The sequence below is a fragment of the Opisthocomus hoazin genome, chromosome 4 (assembly GCF_030867145.1).
Source record: "Opisthocomus hoazin isolate bOpiHoa1 chromosome 4, bOpiHoa1.hap1, whole genome shotgun sequence".
Classification (NCBI taxonomy): domain Eukaryota; kingdom Metazoa; phylum Chordata; class Aves; order Opisthocomiformes; family Opisthocomidae; genus Opisthocomus; species Opisthocomus hoazin.
Window position 1 is genome coordinate 64,660,622 of NC_134417.1, and position 15,573 is coordinate 64,676,194.

Sequence of the window (15,573 nt, forward strand, 5' to 3'; positions counted from 1 at the left end):
CACAATATCTTACCTCTGAATAATTAGTATTTTCTGAGTGTAGAGGCTTTCATCACTATTGTTTCCACTCAGCCCTGAACTGGATTTGTCAGTACAGAGATATTAGCACTTTTCTCTGAAGGAATATCTAATTGGGATCATGTAAAGCTGATGCAGTGACAGGAAGGATTTAATGGCTTATTTTCTGGCTTTTTCGTCATGTGTGGAAGTGCAAGCCCGTATCAGAATTAATGCAATTTTAATGTTTTTTTTTTCTGGGGAGTAGATTTTTGCTTTGTCTAAAGTATGCAGTATGAGTTTAGTCTGTTCTGTCTTGTCATGAGTGCACCTATCACAACTGTGTTTTACTTTGTTTATTCAGGAAATTAATTATCTCAGACTGACAGATCTGAATGGCTGGCCTAAATGGTTTGTTATAGTCTCGCTTTAAAAGGCAGTCCTGCTTTTTAATCCTGACAGAAGTACTGATGGAAGAAAGGGAATTCTTCATCTCCATCTCCATCAGTCAATCCGAACAAACACAGCTATAGAACTCCTTAGCCTATAATCTTACTGGATTCCCGATGTTAGACACTGACCTTTGAGGGCCAGGTCACAGATCTTATATTTAATCTATGCTAAAACCAAGGCTCACAGATAGTTTAATACTTCTTTGTAGCTTGCAGTCAAAAGGGATCAGCTGCTCCCTTTCTTCTCCTTCTCTCTTTTGGTAAAGAAAGGCTAGCCTGTTCTGTTGTTTATGTATCAAGTAATTCCAAAGACTCTTTTTCTTTTGTTATACCTATCACTGCCTCTCAAGGAACTGACAATGGGTTTTGTCTGCTTAGCCTGCTTGTCTTTTTTGATTTGATTTGCATTTTGAGTAAAATTTCTACAAGACTTTACTTGGGTATTTCCCAATGGATTACTTTTAATGTAAGATATCCTCAGTTCCAAATTCATTAGATATTCATTCACTGGCCATAATGAATTTATTTAGTAGAAATCTGACTGTCATTTTGACTTACATAAGAGAGTCACTATATCTCATCTTTGTTAAACAATCATCAATTTGCAGACACAGTATGTTGCTAGATTTTACACTAAGTGAATCTGTAATGCTTTTCTAATCTTCAGTTAACTGGGTAGGTATATCTTTCAGATTAAATTTGCAATACTAGTTATTAAACTTTAATCTGGTATTTTTAGAATGCAATTGGTTATCAATATAATTTTATTCTTTCTTTCAGAAACACAATGGGTTAACTGAAAATCATAGAAGCATAGAATCAGTAAGGTTGGAAAAGACCTCTAAGACCATCAAGTCCAACTGTCAACCCAACACCACCATGCCTACTAAACCATGTCCCAAAGTGCCACATCTACACTTTTTTTGAACACCTCCAGAGATGGTGACTCCACCACTTCCCTGGACAGCTTGTTCCAATGCCTGACCACTCTTTCAGTAAAGAAATTTTTCCAAATATCCAATCTAAAGCTCCTCTGATGCAACTTGAGGCCATTTCCTCTTGTCCTATTACTAGTTACTTGGAAGAAGAGACTTAACACCCACCTCACTACAACTGCCTTTCAACTTAACGTATTCCAGTAAAGAGCTGACACAACCTTTAATTCCTGCCTCTAAGATTCAGTTTTAATTTAGCAATACTGTTAAACCTCTGGAAGAGTAGTTTATAAGCTTTTGGGGAGTATTTAATAGGTTAGCACTATGAATGAGGGAATTACTATAAAAGGGAAGAAAATCTCATCTAAATATACTAAACCAATAAAGTTAAAATACAGAGGTCTGACAGAATATTTTTTTCTGAAATGGATGAATGACAGGTTTTGCAGTGGACTTTCTAGTGCTTTTATATATTTTATCTTTGACTTTTTTTTTTCTTTATTACAAGTTCTCTGTTTCCAGGGTTTCACTGGTAACAGACATGATAATAGTTCTGAATGACACACTATCACAGTACACTGCTATGAAAAGTGCTATATTTTTCATATAATTTCTCCTGAGAGTCCAGGATTTGTGCTGCAAGTAACATACTCCTTAGTGCTCTTTAGTATCTTGTGTGAATTACAGGCTGCCTTTGTAATCAAGTTTATCCTTGCCAGTCACACTCCATCCTGACAGAAAAAAATGCTACAAGCTGATTAAATGCGCATTTCCCTGTACATTACAGTTCTTTATAGGTCAGTTCAAATAAGAAAGGAGCTTTTGCAACTTGGTTATCTTGTTGAAAACTGATATCTGAACATTACCAAGATTAAGGGGATAAAAAGTCTTATACAGAAGCGCCTTTCTAACTCCATAGACAGAACCTCTCATTGTAGTATATGAAATAGTCTCAGTTTTTTTAACAGCTCTTAAGTTGCCACAGACACCTGTAAGCACTTCTGTAATTAATAGCAGTTCAGGCTTCGTGAGAAACTGTTTGTGAGAGAACACAATGCAAATTATTCAATAAGGCAACAATTATTTATCCAAAAGATAAAATAAATACCTTTTTTTTGGCAGAGATATTAATTTACATGAGCAGATGGGAACGGGAAAAGCATGCCGTAATATGGGACTGTAAAATGAAAACTCTTGCTCTTCAGTGGTAATGAGCCTTTTGTGGCACATTGCTAAAAAGCAATCTATGCTTGAATGAAAGAAGCGTTTTAGAGAGAAAGAAACAGTATTCAGTGAGGTATGAGAAGGAATGCATTTTCAGAAACAAAGTCAGATAATTTGTGAGAGTAACCTTTCTGTTAGAGAAAAACAGTTCCTGTGCTGAGCAAAGTTTATTTCAAGTAAAGAGCATAACAATGGGTTTTTAAACTTGGGTGTGGTTGCATATCCCAAGACATGCACACATAGGCCCAGAAAGGTTGGAAAAATGCACATAAAAATTATTCTTCCCTCTTCACACACCCCAAAGCAGCAGTTACGGAGATAATAATGATGATATCTTTCTATCCTTTCTTTCCCCCATATTAGGAAAACTATTATTAGATCTAATAGCAAAAAAAGATAGAAAAAAATGTTGCCCAAGACGGCAAGTCCTTGGAACAGCTAGGAATTAAGACCATGTCTCTCTCTTGACCGCAGAATCATCCTTATTTATTAACACCATGGAACTTACATGGTTGAACTACCAAAGTAGACCAGAGAGAATAATTTTCTTCTGCAAAGAACCTCCATGCTACCTACCATGGTGATTACATTTCAAAGTGGAATGGGTCATTGGAGCCTAATCTTTTTCAAGAAAGGTATGCAGTAGAATGCTACTGATTCATTGACTCATACCTAGACAACTGAGACAAAGGTGGTATTAAAAGAAGAGTAAGATCAGGTTTTATTTATACATAAAACTCTCTATGAGTAGAAAAAGTTCATATGTTCAGTGTAAGGCAACAGTAACCCATTCATTTATACACTGGGTGGGGTAACAGAGTCGCTTGGAACTACACATTATAAAAAGGGAGAACAGCAGGTCAGTGCAGGTCTGGAAGTATTTCCTAGCTTCCTCAAAACTCAATCTATCAATCTCTCCTGCAACATTTACCTCTTCAGTGCTGATATTTTATGTTAGTTTCAGGTTCATGAATCTGTTCCCTTCTTTTTGTCATTCGAGGTGTAGGCCTTTGCCCATCCAATAATTTTTTGTCCAACCGTCTACAGTATTCTTTAGACCAGGACTCGAGTTTGTTCAGCTATTTATATTTATAAATACTTATACTTTCATTAACATCAAGAGTATTCATGGGACTTTACAGACAAATTAGATAGATGTCTGCTAAAAGTTACTCATGATTAGAACTTACAGTTTGTCATAATATAATAAAAATCATACTGAGGTTATGGAAAAAAAGCAGAAGTAGAGTAATAATCTTACGGGAAATATGTCAAAGTGACAAAGTACATTAAAGCATTCTTAATTTTGAAGAAGAATCTTTTCAAAATGGTGTATTAATACTTACTATCACTTATTAAAGAATGCAAAAGCATCTCCTATTTGCATTATAGTTCATGTTTGTTATTTCAATAATCCTTACTTTTAGACCACCGTAATTTCTATGACAAGTAACTAGCCCTAATTTATGAAAACTCCCACTGCCTCTGTCAATACGCCTGAAGGCAGCCTTCCCTCTAAACTGTATGTTCTCTCACATTTCAGTGAAGTTGTTTGTTCTCTTTATTATTTCATCTGTCTATCTATACACAATATCCCATGTTAATATCTGGAAAAGATCAGATGCAAATATGATGTTTCATAATGTGGTTCTAAGACCTTTGGGTTTTTAATACAGTGTTTCATGTAACAGACCTTTTCACCTTTTCCTTGTTAAAAATTGTTATATCCATCCCAAATACATGATTCAAGCAGAAAGTCAAACTAATGTTCAGGAAAAGAGTATGTAATATCTTACTCATATTCCCTTATATTCTATTTGTTGAGTTTTGCTAGTTACTAGTGGAAGCCTTTTGCCTTCTTGCATTTAAAAAAGATCACTGAGTTCAAAATAAAATCTTCAAATAAAAAATAAAAATATAAACTTCAAAATTGAAACACTAGAAAATGTTCAAATGAGACATTTTCCTTTCCCCAACTCGTTTCCCCCTCATTAGGCAAATTCTATCAGAATTCTCTCTAAGATCCTGTAAAGTTTTAAAGTGTTTTCTGAAAAGAAGGATCATCAAATTCATTCCTCAAACCTTTGTCTGTAGATGCACACTTTTGAGAGGAAGAATCATTAGCCAGTGCAAAACACAAAAACTGCTACAAAATGCTTATATATTGTGAAATCTTGGTATTGCTTGAATTGCTTGAAATTCCTCTTCTTTTTAAATCAAAAAATCTAAAGATATAGACAAAAAACATCCTCTATTCAAATATATGTTAACAAAGCCATAAACGCATATGAAATGCTTTTCAAAGAAGAGTCTCTAGAGAAGAGCATCTTAAAAAAAAGGAAATAAACAATTTAATGCTATAAACATAGTTTTAATGCATACTACTTTTTAATTCATCTTACAAGACATGTTTTTCTTATTGTACAGAATGTCTTCTTTCTTCTACGCAGAGATTGAATGAATGAACCATTTTCTCATCTCTTTGAGAAATTTTGGATGAATGTTTTTAAATATTTCATTTTAAAAAAGGAGGGAGGGAGAACTGTCAGTGAGTAGAAAATCAGGGATGACGATTCATGTGATCCTCTACTAACATGAAGCATAAATGAATTATTAATGTTGTCAAAAATAATACTTTTTTTTTAAATGCTGCTTTGAAAAGTAGTTTTTTATTTCTTTTAGCAGTTCTTCAGTTTCATGCATTAGCAATGCAAGATATGCCTGGTTTCATCATCACATTAGGAAATGTCATACTGAAAATGTGATAAACTCTGGAAATTATGAAGGACGCAGTTCACTAAAGCTCTTGACAGAGGATTTAGGTAGTATTGGTCTTTTTAAAGGTGGAGAAAGATAATATACCCTGCACAGTAACAGCTAACAGAGAACAACAGCAAATCAGTTCTCCAACCATGTGCACTTCCCTCTGCATTTTGATATATTTCATTTGTGGACAAGAAGAAAAACATCCACATATTGTGAATATCCCTTTCTTCCTTTACACTTTACAGACCATAGGAAGTAATAATATGATCTCATTTTTTACCTGTGCTGAAATGAAGATAAATGTTTGTAAAGATAACCTGTGGAAGTACTTTTGATATTTCCTGCTCTAGAGACTGTGTTATTTTCTATACTTTTCTTTTTTGCCTTACTTTAGACTTTTTTTTTTTTTGTATTTAAATTGAATGTATTTAAATTTTATGATAGGCCTTGAAGTAAAAAAAGGATAAATAGGTCTGGAACAGGATGGAATTTCAGGAATGATGGTATGGCAGACATAAAATGTGAATTGTACATATTGTGGGGTGTAGAGAGAAGCAAAGCCTCACAGAAAAGATGAGATGGGACCTGGAGAGAGCATTTTATCTGGTAGCTTGCCGCAGGGTAGGATCAACTATATTTAAATTATTCCCAATAATTAATTGGCTAAAGATAAAGATTCTAAAATCTCCCTAGGCAACCTATTTTACTGCTTATCTGTCCTTCCCATTAGGATTTTTTTTCAAATGTGTAACTTAAATCTCCCTTGATAACATTTAAGCCCATTAAGTCTTGTTCTATGCATAGCAGACAACTTCTTTGCGAAAATATTTCACTTATTTGAATACTGCTGTCTCCCATCAGTCTTGTCCTCTCTAGACTAAGTTCTAAGTCCTTAATAGTTTCCTTCTATGTGAATCTTTCTGAAATTCTGAATATTGGTGTTCCTCTACTAATTCTTTTGTTTCTCTTCAAATGACTATGAGACTTACTGCCAAAATTTGAATGTAAGTAGTCCAGCTGAGCCCTTACAACTGAAGGTTTACTTTCTGTGTGTTACAGAATAGGCTGTCATCAGAATTCAGAAGACCATGGATACAGCTTGTACTTGACAGCTAGTGAGATACACAGTACTCACTACATTGTTTATCTGCAAATCAGCTGTATGTTTTGTTTTCAGTAAGTGTGATATGTTTTTCATAAATATAGTGTATGCTGGCAAATGTCCATTAGCTCTTGCTTTCAGTCTAGGGGCTTAACAATCTGGACTTCTATACCCAAACCTGAAAACTGTGCTTTTAAAGAGTTACGAATACTTTTATGTAACAGTGTAATGTCTGTCCTTTCACAGCACTGTCAGATAGTCTGACTCATGCTCAGTCTGTGATTTTTTATCATCCCTGGATCCTGCAGTGAAGATGTTTAACCAGGTTATATTTTCTATTGGTTATTCTGACCTAACAGCATTTCTCACTAGTTTTGCTCAGGTTCATCTTATTTTTTGTAAAATACTAAATCCAGTCCTGTCCTCAGACACTATATTTGTTCCTCCCAGCTTAATGCCTTCTAATAATGTCTTCTAATAATGATAATAATTAGGTAATGTGTGAATAACTTCAAACCTAGGACATATCCTTGCAGAAACCTACTGTGTGACTCTTCTAGATGCATCTTTCCAATGCATCTGTGACAGTGAACCTCTGTATTCTCTGAGTACCATTTCCTAACAAGTTTCTTCTCCATCTAAGTAAAGTTTCATCTCAGCTATCTTGTCAATTTGCCTATAAGAATGTCGTAGAAAATAAGGCCTTCTATGTAAAACAGAAATCTTACTAAAATCAAGAAATACTATTACTGCTTCATGATGCATTACTTACTGGAAATGAAAATTAGTCCAATTTAGTCAACATGACTTCTTCCTGACAGTTCTGCACTGGCTGTTACTCATGTCTTTGTTTCTTTTACGTTCATAACAACAGTCTGTGTCATGAGCTAGCCAACCGTGTATTTTGAAAGAGTTGCTCTCCGGCTGTTTGATCTAAAAATCTCTGGTACCATTTTTGTTCTTTTATCAACAGACTCAACGTTTGACTTTTCCTCAGACTGTTATAATGCCAATTGTATGCCACTAGTACTCAGAAATTCAACAAGAGCAAGTGCCAGATTCTCCACCTGGGTAACCGATGATTCTCCATGGGGTGATCATGGTTATCTGTACAAAATGGGGGACGAGAGGCTAGAGAGCAGCCCATAGAAAGAGATCTGGGGGGTTGGGTTGTTGTCATGTTGAATATGAGTCATGAGTGTGCCCTGGCAGCCAAAAGGGCCAACTGTGTCCTGGGGTGCATCAAGCACAGCATAGCCAGCTGTGATTGTCCCACTCTACACCATACTGGTGCTGCTCCACCTTGAGTACTGTGTGTAGTTTTGGGCTCCTCAATATAAGGACATCAGACTATTAGAGTGTGTCCAGAGGAGGGCAACCAAAGTGGTGAAAGGTCTTGAGGGCAAGACTTACTAGTAGTGGCTGAGGTCACTTGGCTTGTTCAGCTTAGAGATGAGAAGGCTGAGGCATGACCTCCTTGGTGTCTACAGCTTCCTCAAGGAGGGCAGCAGATGGGGAAGTGTTGATCTCCTCTCTCTGGTGACCAGCAATAGGACATGAGGAATTGGAATGAGGCTGCATCAGGGGAAGTTCAGATTGGACACTAGGAAAAGGTTATTTGCTGAGAGGGTAGTCTATCACCAGAACAGGCTCCCCAGGGAAGCGGACATGGCACCAAGCCTGTCAGACTTCAAGGAGCATCTGGATGATGTTCTTAGTTGTATGGTTTAATTTTAGGTAGTCCTGCAAGGAGCAGAGAGTTGGACTTGATGATCCTTATGGGTCCCTTCCAATTTGAGATATTCTATATGATTCTATGGTTCTACGATTCTGTGAAATAATAAAGGTCCTGAGATAGCTTCAGACAGCCTCCTAAACATCTCAGCAGAAATTTCTTAGAATCTGAGAAATCTGAAACCATCAAAATTACTGCAATTTATTCTAGGCTGAGTTTCCAGGTCTCTGTTGTTGTTATTAACCAATGATTTCTTTACATTTCAGGGAACTGTGAAGCAGTAAAGCATTAAACATTTTGCTTCCCCTGTTTCAGTAATGGATAAGGTCTTCCTATAGTTATTCTCCAACCTTTAAAGATCTTATAAAGTGTTTCTTTCATACCACTTGTGTCATTTGATAAATAGAACTCCTTTTCTTCCTTGTTCTTCATGATTTTGACTTCAGTCTTTTCTTTCATATTCATTCCAACTATGTTTTTTTTCTGATTTCCACCTTCTAAATGCTTGCCTCTTAAGTTTCTGCAGATCAGAGTTCCTGTGCACCAGTATAGTATATAGTTGCTACAAAAAATGTAAACTAAAGTAAACAATTAAAAGATACTGATATTTTCAGAATCCCCTTTGAAAGTTTACATAAGTAATATGAAGTCACCTTCTCTATCTCCAACTATCTGCAGAAGAGAGAAATACTATACTTTTATTTCCATTAGGTCTATCAAAGATATATGAACAAGACAGATGTTAAGATTAGCGTTTCAAATTATCTTCTTTCAGGTTAAAGAGTGACTTACATTTAATACACGTATATATGCCCAGATTTTCAAAGAGCCTTAATATTTACAAGGAGTCAGGTTTTGTAACTCAGAATGTGAGCAGCTCCAGAAAAACCCAATTAATTCAAATTCTAGGTCTGGGACCAATATAGTTAAAGGCATTGTTAGTTATACAACGACACACCATCAATGTAATGGTGCTGAAAGGTGCTGTTATTGCAAAGCAAATAAAACCATTAGATTTTCAGAGAAGCAAGTGATTCCTGCTGCGCTGTGAATAGAAGACAGATTATTTTGATCCAATAAAATCAAACAAAATAGGAAAATTATGGATTGATATTAGATTATATCTTTATTTCACTTTCTAAGCCAAAATGGGACTCTTAATAGAGTTTTTCACATTCAGAAGGCAAAATACTTACTCTTGAATTCTTTCCTATAAGATTTCTCTGATTCCATATGTCACATATGAAAGGAATACAAGGTTCAGTAGAAAACTACACTTTTTCTTGCCATAATTAGCTCTAATAATTAAATATGGGCCACATATTCGTAGAGTAACATATATAAAATCAATACCATCAATACAATAGGTACTTAATCTCGCAAAATTTAATTAATGGAATTTTGAATTAGCTGGGTGGTTTTGGGGGAGAAAAGAAATATCACAGCAAGAAACTAGAATAGTTTCAGAAAACAGGTCCTATGAGAAAACATTTTTTTCCCTAAAAGAAACCTTGAATGTCAACAAATGCTAAATATGTGGCTTGTAGAAATCAGATGCCTGGCACAGTTTGTCTTTGAATGGGAAATTTCCATTACTTCGGAAGATGCCGCATTCATTATTTGCTCAGGTAGTGCATAATGTGCTTGAAATATGTATAATCCAGCTCTTTTTCTACTCTTTTCTCCTTCCAGTCTGAGAACCCACCTGCAAAACCTCAGACTACAACCATGGCTTTGGCCTGCCAAATACATTTGGTAAGACTCCTGTATTTCTTTCCAAGATTTCCTAGACAGAAATGCATATTCATGTACTACGTAGTGCATGCTCAAAGTTTCTGGTGTGTTGAAGACATATTTAGGCCTATTTTAAATAAAATGCAACTACTTGGATAAGTAAATTTGTTGAAATAGAGATACAAAATGTCACTAATCAAAGGATGCAAAAAGGTGACATCAGAGAGAGGACAAAAATGAAACTAAACGGAGATCCCACTGAGGATCAATATCCTGTACTTTTTAATGCTTGCAAATACATCTTTACTCATCTGGAAAAGCATTTTCTAGCATGGGCTATGTAAATGGTGCCTGGTGCTGCCTATACACTTGCCTCAACAGCTATTTGCAAAAGCTCTTTTTTTCATTTTTGCAAAAGCCCAGCGACAGGACAAGGGGCAATGGGCACAAACTGAAGCATAGAAAGTTCCGTCTGAACATGAGGAAGAACTTCTTGCCTCTGAGGGTGATGGAGCACTGGAACAGGCTGCCCAGGGAGGTTGTGGAGTCTCCTTCTCTGGAGATATTCAAGACCCGCCTGGACAAGGTCCTGTGCAGCCTGCTGTAGGTGACCCTGCTTTGGCAGGGGGGTTGGACTAGATGACCCACAGAGGTCCCTTCCAACCCCTACCATTCTGTGATTCTGTGATTCTGTGAAGTTTCTATGCGCAGACACACCTTGTTGCACTCAAAATCTTCTTATGGGCAGAAAGGACTATAACTTATATATGCAGATCCAATAAATTATTGTAAGTTCAATTACTATTTTAAAATTCTAATAAAAATACAAAAAAGTTATTGTTAGTCCAGTACGATTATACTCTGTATCATCTAATTATTACAGAAAAATCCAGTCAATTATGCAGTTAAGATTATTGTGCGGAAGTTTCCTGGCCTAAGCCTTTTTCTCCACTGTTATGCTCCACTTCCTCAAATATTCTTTGGATCTAGAGGTCAGCATCTGACGTCTTCCTCGGGAAGGATGCAGAAGGAGAGTTTAGAGTACAAAGATTGGACTTAGATAAAAGATCACACCAGAAAAATTCAACTTTTCCCAAATATAATTGAAAGTAGAAAGGAAGCTTCTCTTACCAGAATCTTAACATCTAAGAAAAAAAAACTATTGGTTTTCTTTTGGTGTGTTTTTATGTTACAAATGTGGAGCCCTGAAGCTGGATGTCTGAAGGAAAGTTGGTTTTGTGATTATTGTTTCATGAACTAGAAATTTCTCTCCCATAAAGTTTCAGATCTTACCCTACTGGCGTTTTTTGAGGTAGCAAACATTTGAACTTTATCCTTTTTTATTATTTATCTTTTCTGCTGCAGAAATATTGCACAGAACCTCATCATGAAGTTTAAGTTACGTGTGCATGAAGAGTTTGCTTGCTGTTATCTACTGTCTTTATAGAATGCAGGAGCATTGTTAGAGCTGCAACAAGCTACTTGAAAGCAAATTTCAAGGCCCCTAGGTGATCTGAAATGAAAGTCGTAGGATTAGGAAGGAAATAAGCCAGCTCACATCAGAAATATATATTTTTGCAGAATATAGTTAGATAACATATTTTATATTAGAAAAGCTATAAAACACCTAATAGGTCATTGCTGTGTATACAGAAACTGCTGCCTTCAAGTGTAACTAAAATGTCAGTGTTAGTCATACCAAGCTTCCTCATTTTTCTTTCCTTGACAGCTTTTTTTGTAAGAGAACTAGATCTGTATTTTCTGCCTATTGTACGATAGGAAGTAATTTACAATATCAAGAAACAAAATGCTTTGAAATATGTTATTACAGTTACTTCTAATTTTCCTAGCTAATGTCAAATTCTTACAGCCAAATTTTTTTTCACAAACTCTTATACTGTGCTGTGTACTGGAAGGCTTTGGCCCATTCAGGTAACCACAAGCAGGAGTGAGAAAATTTTTAGTGTCCTGATTCTGCTGCAGTTTAAAAGAATGACCAAGAACTATGTTCTAAACCAACAGAAAGCAGCTCATTATTACTCACTTCACACATGCCTACCCACCCACACCTGTGCACATGCACGCGCACACACACACCCATTCTCATTTTTCTCTGTTGCGGGTGGGTATTTAAGATAGCCCACTTTTCCCCACACAAATGTTAGTAAGGGTAAATGCCAGGATCCCATTGCCCATTATTCCACTTGGGAGTCTTCTCATGTGTACCTGTCTTATTTAGAAGTATTATCTGTACAGATTCTCATTACCCAGTGGTGTTCAGACTGAGTCATGAGAGCAGAAGAGCAGTAGTCTATATCATTGTTGGAGCTCATCTGGAATTAACATTCTTTTGCAAGCTCAGGGCAGCTGCCCTCTGCATGGGATGAATGGGTTTGTGCTTTATGCTTTGTTCTGTTATTCTGTTGACTATGCTTTTAAAACCTTCTAACCCATATGGCACTATCTTTGAATAATACATCAGCAGTGTGCCTCACTCTAATGATTTACCAGGCTTATAAATCATTTGAAACACTGTTCAAGCTGATGATGTATTTGAGTAATACATCATCACAAGATGCTGCTGAGATGATATATTAGTCTAAAGATGGCACTGTATAGAAAGGAAACTTGAAGTACATTCAGTTACATACTATACTAATTTTTAAAAGGAGCTGCCACTAACGAAGCTACTCTTACATCTTGACTACATGTCATAGCCTTTCTCAGAGGAGTTTAATAAAACCTCCTTTACCTTTTCCAGGACAGAGATTCTGTGAGATTCCCAGACTTTGTTAAAGTTTGGTTTATGAAAAATTCTGCTTGTTTTTTTTTTTTTTTTGTCTGGTTTGGATATTTGTTTTTCAAATTTATAAAATAATTCTGATTTGGATTATAGAAAAACAGTATAAAATATATATCAAAAGCAAAGGAACAAGGACAGATATAGAAAGTTGGAGAATCTTTAGTATCTATACTAATGTAAAAGTCAATCAAAACCAAAATGTGGGCTGTGATGAAATCGCGCATGAATACCCAGCAAGTGAAGAATCATCATCTAAGCTACAAAATATTGTAAGCTCTCTAGCTCTCTGTCACAACTTGAAGTTTCATTCCAGATAGTAGCCACCAAAATTTAGCTGGAGAAGATAAAGAAACTGATAGTAGAGTTGTTCAAGTAACTGGGTTTTTAGTTCCACAACAATTGAAAAATTTAAACAAAACCAAGCAATATTATTTTCTCTGATTGGTAAAAAAAATCAAGACATTTTAAGTAAAAAATCCCCAACAGTTTGAATGACATTTAATATTTTGATTTCATCCAAACTAGCAGAGTTCATTCAGCTTTTCTAGAGATTTTTTTATCCTATTTGAACTTTGAGCTAGATAAATACTGGTTTCAAACTAATATTAACAACAAATTATTTCAACTTAAATAGCGAATGATATAAAAACTCTGTTGGAAATACTTTTGTGAGTTCAACATTTGCCTTTTTTCAAATTAAGGTAGACTTTTCTTTTGTTTAACACAAGGAACATTTTATTCAGAAATGCAGACAGATCTGTACATCTCACTCTCCAAAGAAAACTGGATGGCTCATTGCAAGCTTGGTGAAATAGCACTGGTTAGGAAAGTGCTTCTTCTTGTACTGCCATAGGACAGGCTACTCGGTGTCACAGAGTAGCAAAGAGAAAGCTTACAAGAAAGGTCAGAAATGCCTACACTTACGATACTTTGGACTAGATACTTGACTTTGATAAAGCCCTTCTCAAAAGCTATGCCTTTGAATGATGAGCCCTGCAGTTTGGGTGAATACTGCCATTTATCAAATGTGAAATGAGCAAAAGTAAAAACAACTGTATTGAATTAATACAAATTAAATTATCAAAAGTGATGCCGGGATAACAGCATCCCGAACACTCTGAAATCTGCCAGTATGAAATTGTATAAAAGATACAGTGAGAGGAAAGAGTAATTTTGGGGAAGAAAGCAAGTCAGAAAACACAATAATGTAAAGAAAACTGCAAGCTGCCATAAATTAGTAAAGTACTGTATTACTATTCATGGTGACAAAAAATGAGTTTTTGCTAGACTGCAGAACTTGGCTGAACAGGTTTTTACTATTTTTGCATCTGTCTTACAATTGAGAAAGACCTTCAAATGTAATTTATTTAGAAGAGAGATGTGAAAACTAACCATTTATAGCTCAAGTTGTTTTCTAGGTATGTTTTTATTTTTTTTTCTTTTTTCCCAGAAAAGGAATCAAGAAGAAGAGCAAAGAGGAGAATACTATGACCATTTTATTCCACTATAAGCCTAACGGGCTGAGCAATTCTTTGTGACACAAAGATGGTGAAATTGAAAGTGTTTTTTCAATGTAGACTGATCTCATAGGTCAAAATTTTGATACATGTATGTTTTAACACAGTAAAAAGGTGAAGTTTACTGAAATTAATACAACCCCAGAACAACGGGAGATTACTGAGGAGTTTCTTTATTGTAGAACAATAAGGGATTTTGATGTATGGAAGTTAGTGTAAGCTGTAAACAGTTCAATTGATTTAAGAAATAAAAAATAAATTAGTAATAACCATTATTTTGATGACAGCTTGATCACAAGAAGGCAAATGGGATTATTTGTCAAGCTTCTGAAATGTTTGCAAAAACAAGGCTTAGTGAAAGCAAGTAAGTCCTTTTCTAATACAAAAATTCTTATATGGGCATAAAAAAATATAACAGCAGTGTAGAAGGAAATAACTGAGCTCATAGGTATCTCTCCAGAATTCTGAGTAGCTGGTATATATATTTCTGTTAACAGTAAGCCAAAGAAGGAGTTCAAGGTATTAATTAATATTACTCACTCTCATGTTAGAAAATCAATCTATATAGTTAACTAATTATAAATTAAGAGTCCTGTTGCTAGAGCTAATGATGATTAAATATCTGTTAGATGGATGGAGGGTAGTTGTAATTCTACATGCAACATGTTCCAAGTTCTTTCTGCTCACTGTGCTGTTGTACTTTTGCTAGTCTTTCTGTTCAGGACAGTGATATGGTTGGAGCTTCTTAAATACAGCCACAATATAAACTAATAATAAATGACTGATGGTTCCAATTTTTATCCGTATCTTCCCTCACAATGAACATGTTTTGTCTCTTGAAAAGAAATAAATATATGTAGATGGGGAAAATGTAGGACATTTCATTTACAACATATTGAGAAATCAGAGAAGCCCTCTGAAAGGGTGAGGGGGTGTTAAGACATTATCAGGGAGCAAATAAATTACTGAAATCCTGCTGGATCCTGATTGATCTCTGTGGAAAAGCAAGTGATAATGACATTGGATCCACCTTTAACTGCTGCCAACTTACTGTATTTCAATCAGAAATAAGAGAGCTGAACCAACGTTTAACATTAGATCAGTAGAGTGAATTCTGTGGGAGAGCTACAAATGCAAACAAGCAAGAGAATTTATGAACTGAATGAAGCAATTATATCTACTGAGAACAGTGGCATTAGGGAACCAATGATTTCACATACTTGATTTTATGTACCTTCTACTGCACTGTTAGGGAAAAGTAATCTTGTTTCACATTGAAGACAATGAGGCATTTTTTTTCATAACATC